Source organism: Anomaloglossus baeobatrachus, chromosome 1 (assembly GCF_048569485.1).
Source record: "Anomaloglossus baeobatrachus isolate aAnoBae1 chromosome 1, aAnoBae1.hap1, whole genome shotgun sequence".
Classification (NCBI taxonomy): Eukaryota; Metazoa; Chordata; class Amphibia; order Anura; family Aromobatidae; genus Anomaloglossus; species Anomaloglossus baeobatrachus.
Genome location: NC_134353.1, coordinates 590,968,204 through 590,985,648, shown reverse-complemented (window position 1 = coordinate 590,985,648; position 17,445 = coordinate 590,968,204).

Here is a 17,445-nt window from a genome sequence, read left to right as displayed (position 1 = left end):
CAGAAAAAAAAAGCACAATAAAATTTATTGTTCAATTTCTTCTGAGTTCGCTGATACATCATATGTGGTGGCAATCAACTGTTTGGGTGCACGGCAAGGCTCGGAATGAAAGGAGCACCATTTGACTGCAAAATTGGCAGGAATCATTAGCGAACGCCATATTGCGTTTGGGTCCCCCTGAGGTGCCTAAACAGTGGAGCTCCCCCACAAGTGACCCCATTCTGGAAACTAGACCCTTCAAGGATTTTCAATTAACAAACAGAATCTCAATTTGACCATACCAAAGTTAATTATAGAGTGAGGAGAGAGATAAATCACCCCATCTACACAACTTCCACAAGTAAAGCAAAAAACAGGAGAACAAATGAGTTTTTTGTGTGATATACAATGTCTTTTATTTTTTTAATTTTTTAAAAAATATTGTTTTAGGTTTTCTAACAATTAATTACATAAACTGACAAAAGACAGCAGATGATAGAAAACACATCTGAAAACGTGGAGGATAAAAGAAAATAAATCAAAATAAGGGGGACACAAGACGTATAGCCAATATTAACAGTATGATTCAGAAAAGGGGCCATGTGCCAGGAAGTTAAGGTTTCTAACCAAAGCAGGTGCTATTGCCTACACATCAAATGTACACATCAACAAAGTGCTGTGTGCCAGCAAAAGAAGATTGCAATGTACCCATAAAATTTATCAAAAAATAGCAGCACTGTACAAAAAAGTGCTAAGTGCAAAGAAAAGAGGGTAACAATAGGGAAGCTGGAAAGGTTATATCAGTAGCAATAGATTTAGTAGATTTAAAATTATACAAATAGCAGCAGTTTCCCTAAGTAAAGTGCTGGAGTGCAATTATGGCAGCAATGGTGATGAAAGTACAAAAACGATGCGCAGGTTACATACCATTAAAAGGTCAGGGCAGTTCAGATCTTGTGAAAGTGTCCACTGGAAGGCAAAGTTCCATACACATCCACCTTTGTCACACAGTTTGTTATCCAATTTCTTATGAGCGCAGTGATACCCCATGTGTGGTGAAATTAGTTCTGTTTGGACAAACAGTAGGGCTCGGAACGGAAGGAGCATGATTTGAATTTTGTAAAAGTTGAAACAAATTATGGGCACGATGTCGCATTTGCAGGGAAACTAGGTCACCTATACAGCAGAAACCCCCACAAGTGACCCCATTTTGGAAACTAGACCCTTCAAGCACTTTATTCAGGGGTATAGTGAGAATTTTGAATCTACAGGTACTTCACAAAAATGTTGCTGTTACGCCAAATTTCTCCCCTTTAGGCTATGTGCCCACAATCTGGCGACATTGTGTCTAGGATGCAGTGCCAGCCCTCATGCAGAGATGTGAGTGTTGTCCACGGGAGAACACAGCTACCTGTGTATACACTCCGGGTTCAGACCGCTGCAGACTTTATTCTCCCTCCGAAGAACACTTAATTCTCCGCAGCATACATTGACATTCTGCTGCTCAGGAAGCTGTGCCGCAGGTCAGTTTATGCTGCAGAGAAAAGACGTGGCGTGGGCAGAAGATTTCTAAAAGTGCTTCCACTATACCTGTACTGCACAACACAGCGTTATGGACGCAGTGAAAACACTCTGCATCCAAAATGCTGCAAATCCTGATTGTGGGCACACAGCCTAAAAAGCTAGGATGGATGGATGGATGGATAGACGTCTAACACATATATAATGTCCTACCCCCTGCATATTCTAAGCTGGTGCCCATTAGTAACTTTCATTGTGTTTAGCCATGTATTTAGCCTAAATATAAATAAATAATTAAAAAAAAATGACGCTGGGTCCACCCCATTTTTGATAGCCAGCTGGGGTAAAGCAGAGGTAAAGCAGACAGTTGCAGCCTGTAGACCACAGCTGGCAGCTTCACCTTGGCTGGTGATCCAATTTGGAGGTCACCCCAAGCTGTTTTTTTATAATTATTTTTAAATAATTAAAAAAAAAATGTGGGCTCCCCCTCAAATTGGATTATCAGCCAAGGTAAAGCAGACAGCTGTGGCCTGGTATTATCAGGGTGGGGAGGGCCATAATTATTTGGCCTTTCCCAACCTAGTAATAGCAGACCGCAGCCGCCCCAGAAGTGGCGCATCCATTAGATGCGCAAATCCTGGCGCTTCGCCCCAGCTCATCCTGTTGCCCTGGAGCGGTGGCAAACGGGGTAATAAATGGGGTTGATGCTAGATGTGTAATGTCACCTGGCAGCAAGCCCAGAGGTTAGAGATGTCACGGCATCTAAACAGATACCCGACATCACTAACCCAGTCAGTAATAGAAAAAAAATAAAGACGACAAAAAAATTTATTTGAAAATACACTCCCCAAAACATTCCCTCTTTCACCAATTTATTGAAAATAAAAAAAATTCCAGTCCGCTGTAATCCATTTTGGAGGTCCCACGATGACTCTGGACCTTCTAGGATATGGGGGGCATGCTCAGGGAACATATCCCCCATTTTATGGAAGAGCAAGCTCTTCATGTGAGCAGTGTGGGTGCAATAATCTGAGAATACTGCACTCACACTGCCCCGGTTCAACCTAGGGCAGAGTGACCTGCAGTAACCTCATTCCAGAATATGAGGGGCATGCTGAGAGAACGTATCCCCCATTTTCTAGAAAAGCAGGCCACCCATGTGAGGAGTGTGGCTAGATATTACTACACTCACACTTTCCCGGTCCACAGTACAGCAGTTTCAGTGGTAGTGAGCTCAGCGTCCCTGCTTGCAAGGAGCCAGATGACAGCCACTGTCTGCCCATGCGCCGCCAGCTTTCCAGAAGGAGGCGGAGTGATTGCGGGGACCGGAGCAGCAGCCAGGTACCGGTGAAGACCAAGGGCTGACGGGGGTGACGGCGGGAGACCTGGCAGGACCTGGGGGCGACTTTTCTGTTGCATGTGACATGTCACATGCGACAGAAATGAGTGAAGGAGGATGAATGCTACTGTGCACGTCGCCATCTTGCATGCTCCGAAGGGGATGGGGGGATTGCTCTGGAGAACCAGAGGGGGCTCTGGGGGACCAGAGGGCTCCGGTGTACCAGAGGAGGGCTCAGGGGGGAGGACATTTCCCTCCGATCTGAAATGTTTGATCATTTCAGATCAGAGAGAAATGAATGCAGAGCCGGCGGCGGCAGTTGGGTGGGTGGGGGAGGTGGGGGGATTTATCCGGTTGAGGGCATTAGGGGCTTATATTTCTTTCTCATCTGACATGTTTGATCACGTCAGATGAAAAAGAAATTAATTTTACTTTCCATTTCTTTTTTTTCAATGTGATCAGCGGTATACGGTGTATACCGGCGATCACATTATCGGGGGCCAAAAAAAGCACCCCAATTCATAATCTGGGGGGTCTCAGCTACTCCCGGTAGCTGAAACCCCCGACATTTTCCGTCGCTGGGGGGCGCTACAGTGTACCCTGTAAGTACCCTGTTTTTCCGACGCTTTAAGATGGCCGTCATTATGAGGTTAAGGGTATTGCATCCTCAGCCACAACTGTGGCTGTGGTGAGCAGCAATCGCGGGGTCTGCAGTTCGCAGGAAGGGTTGCTTAGCCTGGGCCTTTTTTGAGACCGCACAAGATGACCCAACTTTCCTTATTTGCAATTGTTGTAAACAATGACTGAGTAGAGGCAAAAATTCAAATATTTGACTACTACATGCATGAACCAGCACATGCACAACCAACATGCATTACATTGGGAATCTTACTGCGCTAAAATGTAGACTAACGGGCCTACCCAATGACCGGCTGAAATATCACTCATGTCTGTTGCTGCTTCCTCCTCCTGCATCAACGTCAAAACTATTCTCACACAGGTGTCCAACCGCAGAACCTCCACTTCTTTACCCATTAAAGTTGGAGCGAGTAAGAGCCCTTCAGCTGTTACGGAAGTGACCAAGTCTGGTTTTATTGACCTATGTGAGACACCAAGCACACCACATGTGTCTCAATCCAGCATTACATCTCCACCTACATACCCCTCACAGTCCACCAGTTGGTTATGTACACCTTACTCCACCTTCTCTCAGCACAGAAGCCAACCCCCAGTCCTACAGTTTTGATCACATAAAAGATCATTTCCCACATGCCAAAGCAAGAGTTTGAACTTCACCAAATCTAAACTGTTGGCTATGGAAATGCTGCCTTTCGACATGGGGATACAGATGGTTTCCGAAACCTGATGGCCATCACAGTTCCCCAGTACTTGTTGCCCAGTCTCCTATACTTCTCTAATAAAGCTGTGCCTGTGCTTCACCATCCTGTGGCAGACAATGTTACCTTTTCCTTGGAAAACTCTGCGCTGTGCAAAGACACTATAGGGAAAAGGGGGGTATTGATGTCACTGTGCTGGTGTCTGCCTGAAATGTTTTTAAATCTCAAGACTCCAAGATGGGTCTCCAAGCTGTGTCTTGTCCATACTGGCATTGATGTGGGAGCAAGAGGCCTAAACCTGTCACTCCTACACCTCTTCATTTTTAAAATTGAAATGTCCGGTCACATCCTGTGTGTTGCATGGACCATACCTTGCTGCTAGACCACATCTTTTGTGTAAGACAACACAATCAGGCAGTGCTGAAATTAATATACATTGTAGAACACAGTCACACAGCTGCAGATTTGTGGACCACTATCCAAGCTGTGTTTGATCAATGGCTATCGGCACTAAACCTTAAGGCATGGAAGGCTGTGAGCAATCACAGTGCAAACCTGATGGCGACACTAAGCCTAGGCGACATCACACATTTTCCTTCCATAGCTCAAATCCTCAACCTGGTTGTCCACAAATTTCTACACTATTCTAGCCTGGATGCGCTATTGCAGAAGGCACGTTCACTGCATGCTCACTTTTAAAAATAGAAATGCTAGGCCACATCCTGTGTGTTGCATGAACAATACCTCCCTGCTGTGCAAAGACACTATGGGAAAATGGGGGGGAGTGGGCAAATGATGAAGCTGTTCTACTGTCTGCCTGAAAGGTTTTTAAATCTCAAGACTCCAAGATGGGTCTAAAAGCTGTGTCTTGTCTATACTGGCAGAAGTGTGGGAGCAAGAGGCATAAGCCTGTCATTCATGCACCTCTTGATTTTTAAAGTTAAAATGTCAGGCCACATACTGTGTGTTGCATGGACCATAAGTCCCTGCTGTGCAAAGACACTATGGGGAAATGTGGGGGGCACTTGATGCCACTGTCCTGCTGTCTTCCTGAAATGTTTTTAAGTCTCAAGACTCCAAGATGAGTCTCCATGCTGTTTCTCTTCTGTACTGGCAGAAGTGTGGGAGCATGAGCCCAAATCCTGTCACTCATTCACCTATTGATTTTTAAAATTGAAATGCCAAGCCATATCCTGTGTGTTGCATGAACCATACCTCCCTGCTGTGCAAAGACACTATGGGAAAATGGGGGGAGGGGCAAATGATGCCACTGTCCTGGTGTCTACCTGCAAGGTTAAATCTGAAGCCTCCAAAATGGGTCTCCAAATTATGTCTTGTCTGTACTGGCAGGGGTGTGGAAGCAAAAGGCCTAGACCTGTCACTCATGCACCTCTTGATTTTTAAAACTGAAATGCCAAGCTACATCCTGTGTGTAAGTGAACACAATAAGGCAGTGCTGAAACTCATATGCATTGGAGAACACAGTCACACAGCTACAGAGTTGTGGACCACTATCCAGGCCGAGTTTGATGAATGGCTGTCTTCACTAACCCTGAAGCCAGGGAAGGCCGTGTGCAATAAGAATGCAAACCTGGTGGTGACACTATGCCTGGGTGACATCACACTTGTGCCTTGCATGTCTCACTTCCTCAACCTGGTTGTACAGAAATGTGTAGCCCACTATTCTAGCCTGGGTGAGCTGCTGCTGAGCTAGCTGTAGGCTCACGATTAAAAATGTAAATGCCAGGTCGCAGTACACAGGCATCTAGACCCTGTGACAATTGCTGTCTGGTACACAGAGCTCCATCATCAGCATTTTTCTTCTGGGGAACGATTTGTGGTACTGCACTCCTCACATCTTTACCAATCAGAATACACTCACATTAGCTGCTGGCCTCTGATTGGCCATCAGCTGCTACGAGAGGCTGCTGATAAGTGTTTGGCATGAAAGCCTTATGTGTCTAATATGTTTTCAAAATTTTGTGTTTGCCGCTTATGGCAACAGTGTTCTACACATGCAGGAAAACAAAATGGAGTCTAAAGTGATACACAGCAACTGAGAGCAGACGAGTGATAAAATTCTTGTTTCTGCAAGGAAAGTCCACGAAGGATATTCATGGTGATATGTATCAGTGTGACGCCCTGGCAATACCAGGTAGTCACAGATAGGCCTTCGCACAACACCTTCCCTCACTCAGGAAACATGCAGCCGACCTGAAACCCTAGTCACCCCCCCTTAGGGAAAGATAGACACACCAGTGGGCGTGACCAGGCAGTTGGGACATGCCCACCAAGGGGTCTAGAAGGGCGGGAAAAACAGTCAGTTTAGTCAGATTGGTGTTGAAGTTAAGTTGAGAGGAGTGGAGCTGGGGCTAGGTGTAGTCCCAGCAGGAGGAGAAGCTCAAATTGAACGGTACCAGGGTAGGAGCCCTGGTGCTTTTGGCTAGGTGGCAGACGGTGGTCTCCGTCAGCAGGAGATGGGAAGACGGTTCGGCAGAACCGAGGTGGACCGGGACAGGGTTATAGCCCACCGGTACCGACACGGGAAACCGACCCGGAAACCATAGCACAAAAAGGGTGTACTCGGACCCTGAAGCCAGGACCGAAACCAGCGGCCTAGCTAATTAACCGATTGAGGCCAGGATTATAGGTCCTGTCCCAAACAAAGTCCCTCATAGAAGACAAGAGCCCACCGATAGGTATAGGAGGCCACCGCCAGGGCCCATAGATCCAACGGGCCAGCGTCTGCGGGCACGGCTCCTTAGGCCACATCCAGCCGGGAGCGGACTCCTGAGTTCCAGACTAGGAAGTCCACCATTTACAAAGTCAGTGCAGAAGAAAAGGACAGTGACCACCAGCCCGGGTGGGGGACCTGAATGCAACTGGCTGCGGCGGCCGGCCACCAGCACCTTGATTTACTAAAAGACTTGTGTGATTCATTTACTGTGAGTAACCTACTGACCCCCTGCACATCCGGGTGCACCTGCCCATCACTACACCCTGCACAAAGACTCTGGGTCCCGGGGAAACCATCACTACTCATGGAGAGGTTAACATTTAGCTGCCGCTACATCTCCCCCGGGTGTCCCACAACAGCAGCGGTGGTGTCTCACTTCACCACACACCGTGGGTGGTGTCACGAACTTAATACAGCCTAGCTACGTCTACGTCCCCCTTTTTATTCGGCATGTCCGCGAGACCCCCGGGTCCGGTGACCCTCCAGCCACCCACAGAAGGGCCGGATCTGAGCAGCGGTGGCTGCTGGCACAGGGGCGGCACAGCAGACATTGGGGGATCAATGCCCTTCATATTCCACAGTTAAGCACTTGGTTGCCAAATTTAAAATTTAAAATGGGCTACTTCAGGACCAATGATGAGGAACGTCCTGGACGACCGAAAGTGGTTGTTGTTCCAGAGATCGTCGATGCTGTGCACAACCTCATACTGGAGAATCGACGAATTTCAGCTTAAGCAATAGCAGACATTATGGGGATTTCCCGTGAACGTGTTTGTGTGGGTCCCCAAATGTTTGACAACAGATAAGAGAAGCATGCGAGTGAAAACTTCCCGGTCCATTTGTTAGTGTTTCCAGACAGATAAGAACTTCCTGGATCAACTGGTCACTATGGATGTGACCTGGATTTGTTTGTATGACCCAGAAAACAAGGAACAGTGTAAAGAGTGGAGGCACAGTGGTTCTCCAAAGAAGTTCAGGGTGCAAAATCATCAGCCCTACTGCTAGTGAACTACCATCAAAAGGGTTCCACCATCAATGCAAGGTATTACATTGAACTTTTGGTCCATTTGAAGGCAGCTCTGAAGGCCAAAAGGTGAGGCAAGCTGTCCAAAGGAATCTTATTCCTGCAAGATAACGCCTCCGCTCACACTGCACAAGTAAATATGGCAAAACTGTCAGAGCTGGTCTTCCAGCTGGTTGACCACCCACCATATTCACCAGATCTAGCTCCCTCCGACTACCATCTGTTTTCAAACCTAAAGAAACACCTCAAGAGTACCAAATTTCACACAATTTCTGATGCCATGGCTGCTACAGATGCCTGGTTTGAGGCACAACCAAAATCCTTCTTTTTGCTAGGCTTACAGAACTTGGAATACCGATGTAAGAAGTGTGTTGACATCAGTGGAGAGTATCTTAAATAAATGTAAAATTCATCATCCTATCTCGTTTCTTTCTGGGTAAAGCCAAAAACTTATCAGCAGCGCCTGATAGTAAATTTTGGGAGACAGGTGCTTCTCTGCACAGTGACACAAATTATATCCACCTGAAGGAAAGTGTGGCGGTGGCCAGTGTACTGAGCCACAATCGTCTAGGTGTCTGCGGGCAGCATGAAGCAGCCTCAGGGGCCACATGTGGCCCGCAGGCCGCGTGTTTGAGACCTCTGGTTTAGGAGTACAGTGTAATATTTAATCCATAGGGTCTCACTACAAAAAAGTAAAATGGGCATACACTTTATTCAACCTGTATACTGTTGTTTGGAGTAGTATACTCATACCGTTTTGTGGTGTATATTGACCCATTGAAGGACAAAATCACACTGTTTTGTCGAGTAGGTGAATGGAAACCTATGAATACACTTAATTTGCATGCTGGGAGTTTCTCTAGATCAAAACAGGAATATGAACAGGAATATGACAAGCAATGTGTGCTGCTATTGAATTCGGCTTCAAAAAAGTGCCGTAGAAGAGGTACTGAGCGCATTCTGAATTTTTCATTTTTCAAGTCTTGTTGTGACTTCTGCAGAGAAACACATTAATTATGTTACAAAACCCCCAATCTATTTGTGATAGAAATAGTGTATTTAAATAACAGGCTTTCTTTGAAGAGTTCTAGTAATATAGCGTGTCTGTCTGAGCAGTGACATTGTAACTCAACATTTGTATATTTTTTAAATATGGTTTTAATTCCGTCAGTCTTTTTAAAGAGACATGACAGCTTTAAATGGTACAACGCATCAAACAAATACCAGCAGCCTTGTAAAAAGAAAAAAAAAGAATTTGCAAGTTAATTTAAATCTTTTCAGGACGGATAAATAAATATAAGAGATTATATTCTAAATAATTTTACATACAAACACACAATTATTGCCTTTTAGAATGTATGACTAATGTTATTTAAAAATGTTCTGAAAATGTTTCTTTGATTTGTTGCCGAGAACTCATTGAATTCACTAATCCAGACAGATTACCATGCAGCTTCTATTTTTAGGAGCCCGTCTGGTACTGTGGCAATTGCAGATGATCGGATTACTGTTATATCAGCCATGCAAAATACAACTATGTTTTTAGAGAAAAAAATGGAACTAGAACTGAGACCAATGTTAATCTAATAGCTATATTTTGTGTTTAAATGTTTTCTGTTAGGTTAGACTAGACATTGAATTTTGCTATCTGTATTTTTATTTTTCTCTTTCATTTATCACCGTTTCACTTTCACTAAAGGAAGCAAGGTTTATGCCAGGACACAAAGATGTGCTGTTCACCATTCATGCACATAATTTGCTAATCCTTTGCAGCAGCACATACCAAGAGCTCCACCCAGTGGCACACATGAGGAAGTGCAGCAAAGTGATCAAAATAACCAGTTTGTAGTGTATCATATGATGAAATATGGCTTTATAATATGGGGAAAAAAAGTGCCAGTAAAATGAATTGTCACAGATTCTCAATTTTACACCATGTATTTTGTATTTGTAGCTAAACCTCTTCGACAACCCACATGAAAAATGCCTTGTAGCAATATAAACGGTCAAACCCCCATTACTTATGGAGTTTAGTACTATTCTCTGTGATAATTTCTAACCATTATGATAGTAGGTCGACTTTTTAGAGTATGTCTTAGCTGGTCAAAGCATATCAACACTGATTGAATTGGAAGAGCTATTGTAACTTTACATGTTAATCTGCAGATTTTTTTAATTATCAATAGGAATGATATAATTGTTTTTTGAAATGCTCATGGAGAATAGCAAATTGGGATGATTATCATTTTAGAAGCTTTAGAGATTAAAATCTAGACTTTTTATTATGTACAGTGGAACCTTGGATTAAGAGTAACTTGGTTTGAGAGCGTTTTGCAAGACAAGCAAAGCTTTTTACAAATATGTAACTTGGTTTAAGAGCAATGCTTTGCAATAAGAGCAAATACCCACCATGCACACTTCCGGTTCTGTCCTTTCACCATGCTCTGACCCACACTGGAGGTAACTTTCTGTACATATGTACTGTATATGGTATACAGTATACCATTGTACAGTACAGTATATACTATACTCGCTGTCCTACCCAGCTTCCCCTGGGTTAATAACTGCTGTTAACAAAATAGAATGTATTAACAAAAATTAGCTTCCCACTGGGAATTATGCTTGGTATTCATGTGACCATTCATTGAAGAAGTTGTCAAACTGGTGAGCTTTTTGCCTCTACTTATAGATTCCCGACACATTTTACAGATCACATGATTTGGGAGATCCTTTGCAAGGTCAAAAAAGGACTAGGCTAGGCTTAGAGGATATGCGACCTGCAGAGCCACCCCGACATGTGCTCAAAGGCAGAGTGGTGGCTGAGGATGCAGTTGTAGATGTGCTACCAGTACTCCGACATCCTTCTCCACAGCCTCTATTGACCTCCTCAAGTGCCTGACTGTGGGTTGACAGTAAGTGGGATCTATAACTTCATCATCAAGCGTTGTGTTTGCACTCCCCTCGCCCTCAGACCTAGCCTCTTCCTGCCCTGACCGAATATTTAAGTTGTCATCCCAATCTGGTATTTGCGTCTCATCATCATCAGTATGTTCCTCATTGTCTACATTATGCTCATAATCTTGGTGATTAGGGCCTGAATCTGAGTCACAAAGCTTATGGGCATCACTGCAGACCATTTCCTGGTCTGTACTCACTGTAGCTTAGGAACAGACCTCTGATTCCCAGGCTATAGTGTGACTGAACAGCTCTGCAGATTTAGCCATCTCTGTTACACCATACTGTGCTGGGCGGGAGGAGACTTGAGAGCTGAGAGAAAGCAAGTGCGATTGGGATGACAACTCAGAGGACTGGTTTTTTTTTTATGTGGTAGTTGAGGTGGAGGAGAGGGCACTTGTTGGAGCACTTGAGATCCATTCAAGCATGTTTTTTTTTGTGCATCATCTACGTTTCTTACAGTTGTTCGGGTCCGTAAAAAAGAGAGCACATCGGATTGTCGATGGAAAGTAGTAGACATCTTAGGCTGGTTTCACACTACGTCTTTTTAACATCCGTTGAAAACATTATTTTAGCGGAAGTACGGATCCAGTGCAAATGCGTTTTCATTTCAATGCATTTGCAATGGACTCGCGTCCACCTGCGTTCACCTGCGTTTGCGTGCGTTATAGTGCGGATCCGGTGACTTGCAGTTTTTTAACATGTTTCAAAAACGCTACTTGTAGCGTTTTTGAGCTGCGTCAAAATACTGCAAGTCACCGGATCCGCACTATAACGCACGCGAACGCAGGTGAACGCTGGCGTGCTGATAGACAGGATCCTGCTTTTGTACTGAGCATGCCCAGAAAGTACTGAGCATGCCCAGAACCAGTCTCGCGTGATCTGTCTCTCTCTCCTCCTCCCTCCCTCACCCTCTCTCTCTCTATCTGTCTTTCCCCTTTCCTCCCTCCCTCCCTCTCCCCCACCTGAGAGCTGCGGACACTCATAACCAAGGTAAATATCGCGTAACCACTTCTCTTAGTTACCCGATGTTTACGTTGGTTACGCGTGCAGGCAGCCCTGCTCCTAGCAGCTGCAGACACTCGTAACCAAGATAAATATCGGGTATCCAAGGCCGATGTTTACCTTGGTTACCAGCGTCTGCAGCTGTCAGAAGCCGGCTCCCAGTCTAGTTCCCCTCACTCCCGATCACATGACTCCAATGCCCGCCCCTAAACATCCAGTGCAGGATCCTGCAAAATAACATATGCGTTTGCATACGTTATTTGCTGCAAAAGCAGGATCCGTACTTCCGCTAAAAAAACGTTTTCAACGGATGTTAAAAAGACGTAGTGTGAAACCAGCCTTACATCTTACACGCCTGTTCCCCTTTCCACCAGCATCTGTCCTTTTGCCACTCATTTTGTTAGCGACAAGATTAGGCACTTAAAATGTGGTAGCAAAAATTGAGAGGTGGTGTAGATTGCAGAGGTGGGCTAGTTTTATTGACAGCTGAAGAACCAACACTGAATATCCCTAACAATGCAACTATGGCCCTAAAACTGGCAGCACTGTTTGCTATAAGAATAGCGTAGCAAAATGTGCATGAGGGTTGAATGCAGAGGTGCTGGGACTTGCTTGGCACCAGTGGGACACAAAATTAGTATAGCAGACACTTTGCGAATGCCACTAATTTTCAGCACTGTTTTCTATAAAAATAGCGTAGCAAAATATGCATGAGGGTTGAATGCAGAGGTGCTGGGACTTGCTTGGCACCAGTGTGACACTAAATTAGTATAGCAGACACTTTGTGGATGCCACTAATTTTCAGCACTGTTTTCTATAAAAATAGCGTAGCAAAATGTGCATGAGGGTAGAATGCAAAGGTGGTGGACTTGCTTGGCACAAGTGGGACGCAAAATTAGTATAGCAGACACTTTGTGCATGCCACTAATTTTCAGCACTGCTTGCTATAAAAAATAGCTAGCAAGAGGTGCTGAAAATTGCTTGGCACCAGTGGGACAACAATGGAGTATAGCAGCCACTTTTTGGATGCCACTAAGTTTCAGCACTGTTTGCTATAAAAATATCGTGGCAAAAGTAGGCAGGTGGGTACAGTGGCCGGGTTCTCTGGGTTAGTGGACAGGAAAGGAAGCCTCACTTTCTATCCCTCCAAATGGTGAAATGCAGCAAGGAATTCCCTGAGCTCAGGTACACAGACGCAGTTATCTGAAGCTGTATACAGCGTTTCCACGGACCTGCCTGTCACCTATGGCTCTGAGCCCGAGGAAATCAGTAATAATGCAGCCACTGGTATGGTATACAATTTGAAGAATCTGAATTACAGCAATAATACCTAAAATATAACTTTTAATAATTCCTCTAAAAATAGGGAAGGATAACCTTGCCTATGCATAAAATTCAATGGGTTGCAAGATCCTCCATATCACTCGGGGGACTGGCATACCCTATAAACACACAATAACACCTAAATATAGTTGGTGCTGGCAAAATAAATCTAACCGAAATGGCCAAGAACGCTCACTCAGATCCCATTCACAAATTAGCAGTGGCGTTAATCATTATAATGACCATGGCACCCACAGGTGTGTGACTAATACACTTCACATTCGGTTAAACAAATCAGCATTAACCAGGGATTTAAATAGCCAAGTTGATAACCTGGTTATGTCTGATAGGGAACAATCTCACCCAATTGCTGGTGTCTTGTCTCCCAAAAACGATCAGTTCGTCCTCATAATCGGCGGTTCCAGAAAAGACCCTCACCACACAGGTCCTGGACCCCTTATGAACGGACTAACTGTCCTCTCTCAGAATCTCCTTCTCCCGACGCGTTTCCTCTACACCATTCATCAGGGGAGCAAATGAGGAGACAACCTCTACTGGGTTAATCAGACGGTGACAGCACAAATCCTATTAGCTGTGGAAATCAGCCCTGAAAAGGGCTGAAATAAACTTCTGTCCCTAATCTGTAGAGCGCTGTGTGTATAGCGACGACAGGAGCTGCGTGAGCGGTGACTGTCACCTACACGCAGAAAGCAGATAATGGTGCCGTGAGGGAAAATGGCCGTATTTATAATGCAAGAACATGTGACATTCACAGCCTATGACACATGCCCTTGCTTGTCTGGCAAAAAAGACCACTTAGCTGTGTGTGTGTCTGTGATTGGCTGACATGCTGGCCCGCCCCACTGCACGCGTGCTTAGGGAAAAAAAAAAAATGGCGATCGCCATTATCCCAGCAACACTGATCTAAATGCGCCGCCCCCGCACACTATACACTGAAATTTGATAATAGTGTGAATCACAGAGTGACTCACACTATTACAGTGAAAAGCCAGCTAGTAACTAGCTAGGCTTTTTGCTGATCGAACCGTTCTCGAACGTAACTTGAGCTGTCGAGCTTTTAGCAAAAAGCATGCGTTCGAGTTCGATCTCGAGCACCCCCAAAATCACTGGAACATGAAATTGGCGAACCTCGAACATCGCTCATCTCTAATAATAACTGGTGATGGTAACATAGTAACATATAGTAACATAGTTTGTAAGGCTGAAGGAAGACCTTATGTCCATCTACTGTAGTTCTGCCTATTTTTAGTGCCGCTGTTCTTCAGTGTTGAACCTGTAAAAGGCAAATACCCACAGAGTGGAAGCCAGTTTTCTTCATAGGGAAAAAAAATATTTCCTGACTCCTCAGCTGGGTCAACTATCTACCTGTAATATTATGTTATTCATAACCTTCTATACTTTTGCTATCAAGAAAATAATCCATTCCTCTCTTAAATTCATTCAGTGAGTTGGCCATCACCACTTCTTCAGGCCCCCTTCACACGTCCGTAAAACACGTGCATGATTTTCACGGACGTGTCAAGGGTGCGTGTTCCGCTCCATGTGCCGTGTTTATGGCACTACGTGTGTTCTCCGTGTGTTATACGTAATAACACACAGAGAACGGAAAGCTCCATCTTACCTTTTTCTTCCGGACCTGTCTGTGGTGCTGACTGACAGCGTCCGGCTCAGGCCATGCCCCGCTGACGCTGCTTCCGGCCCCCAGTGAAGAAGATGCGTGGTTCAAAATCACTGGGGGTTGGATGCAGGTGACAGCCGCGGCAGAGACTGCAGGGCTCATGGAGGTGAGTATGTGTTTTTTTTATTTTTAAAATGACACGTGTGTTTCTCTGGTGCGTGTCACGTGGGCCCGCATCCACACTACTTCCATGTGGTACGTGTGCGGGCCCGTGCTGCCGGAGAAACATGGACATGCATCCGTCTGGAGTACAAGGCATACGTCTGCTCCACACGGAGGCACGGGTCAATGGCTAAACATGTGGGTGCACATAAACCCATTTAACTTTATTTAAAAAAACAACAAAAAATATTCTCTTTCCCCAGTTTATGACTGCGCAACTGCAACCTCAGGATATAGGAGAGATGGGATCGTCGTGTGACGCCATGATCTGGATTATAATGGACCTGCATGGGTGTTTTCAGGGTTAATAAATTGGAGAAATGGTGTTTTGTTTTTTTTTTTAAATAAAGGATTTTTCTTTGTGTTTTTTTGTTTATTTCTTTTTAGTTACACGGTTATTAATGGGGAGCCCTAGCCATTGCTAATAAATGGCTACATGGCAGCTGTGATTTTTGGAAAAATCACAACTGTCATTAACCCCTTATAATAACCCAATTGCTACCACACCAGGGCAATCAACATGAGCTGGATAAGCACCAAGGTTGGCATATCTAATAAATGTGCAAACACTGGGGTGGCTAAAAGCTGCTATTTTTAAGCTAGGGAGGGCACAATAACCATAGGCCGCACCAGCCTGAGAGCACCAGCCACCAACTATCTACTTTATCTTGGCTGGATATCAAAATAGGGAGGACCCACATGTCATTTTTACAATTATTTACTTAAATAATTAAAAAAATATGAGAGGTCCCTCGTATTTTGATACACAGCCAAGATAAAGCATACGGCTGCCTCTTCCAACTGTCTGCTTTATCTCCACTGGGTATCAAAATATGGGGTCAGCATGTCATTTTTTCAAATTAGTTATTTATTTTTACACTCAACTTTGGGGTCCCAGACAGCTATTGTGAGGGTAACCAATCACAGACACTGGTACAGAAACTGGGGGCACAGTCTAACTGTAGCCAATCATGGATGCTGTCACAGAGGGTGGGCAGGGGAAATAGTGAAAACTCATAAGATTTAATGAGTGGACCAGGAAGCAGTGTGACAGCTTTGCGAAAACTCGATAAGTATAATTGCCCTGCTTTAATCCCAATTTTGCAGCCACCGAGCCCTTGCTGCCACCATTTTATAGCACTTAAGTTCAGGTCCCCATAGATTAATATAGGGGTTCAGGAGCCAGGCTCAAGTTCGGCTTAAGGATGGACCCAAACGGTACTTTTTTTTAAGGCCATCCAGATCCACCAAACCCAAACATCTGCGGGTTCACTCATCTCTACAGGTAACCTTTCAGCTTCACTATGTCCTGCAAATTGTTCCCATGTCCTTTAAACCTGCATTACACGTTGAAATTTCGCATATGATATTGTATGCGATTTGCAACGCCCCCATCATATGTGTGGCACGTTCAATTTGTTGAACGTGCCGCACAAACGATTAACCCCCATTACAGGTACTTACCCTTCCATACAACCTCGCTGTGGGCGGTGAACATCCACTTCCTGGAGTGGGAGGGACGTTTGGCATCACATCGACGTCACGCGGCAGCCGGCCAATAGAAGCGGAGGGGCGGAGATAAGCGGGACGTAAACATCCCACCCACCTCTTTCCTTCCGCATTACCGGCCGGGAGCCGCAGGACGCAGGTAAGATCTGTTCATCGTTCCCGGGGTGTCACACACTGCGATGTGTGCTGCTTCGGGAACATTGAACAACCTCACGTTCAATTCTAGAGAAAGGTACGATGTGTATGCGATGAACGTTTTACCGTTCAATCGCAATCGCACGTACCTATCACACACTGCAATGTACCTTACGATGCCGGATGTGCGTCACTTACGATGTGACCCCGCCGACACATTGTAAGATATATTGCAGCATGTAAAGCGGGCTTAAGTCTATGCCTTCATTTACTGTCAAACAAGCCCGTTTTCGTAGCTTCTTGCTTTGCATATCACCATAAACATGTCTTGTGATAAACTAATTAGTGAGTGACTAGTCATGGTGAGTGTTGTTTTCTCCTTACTATACATCCCACTAATCATGTTATCATGCCAATATGGGTGTAAATGACATGATTTGCAAATGCGGCACTTTGCAAATCTCAGCCTCCTAGTCAATGCGTACAGTAGAAGGGTGTATGATCCATCTTCATATGCACTCTACGTATGCCCAGGGATGCAAATCTCACGTCTTTTTATGTCCTACAGTACATTACCACTGCCGTCCTGGGCACACACAGTGCACCAGTGAAACACAGGTGCATAAAACTGGCTGACTGCACATTGTCAGGGAGGCAGAGATTTGCAAAAAGTCGTTGGTGACATTGCTTTTGTGATACCCATAGGGGTGTGAAAGCGTG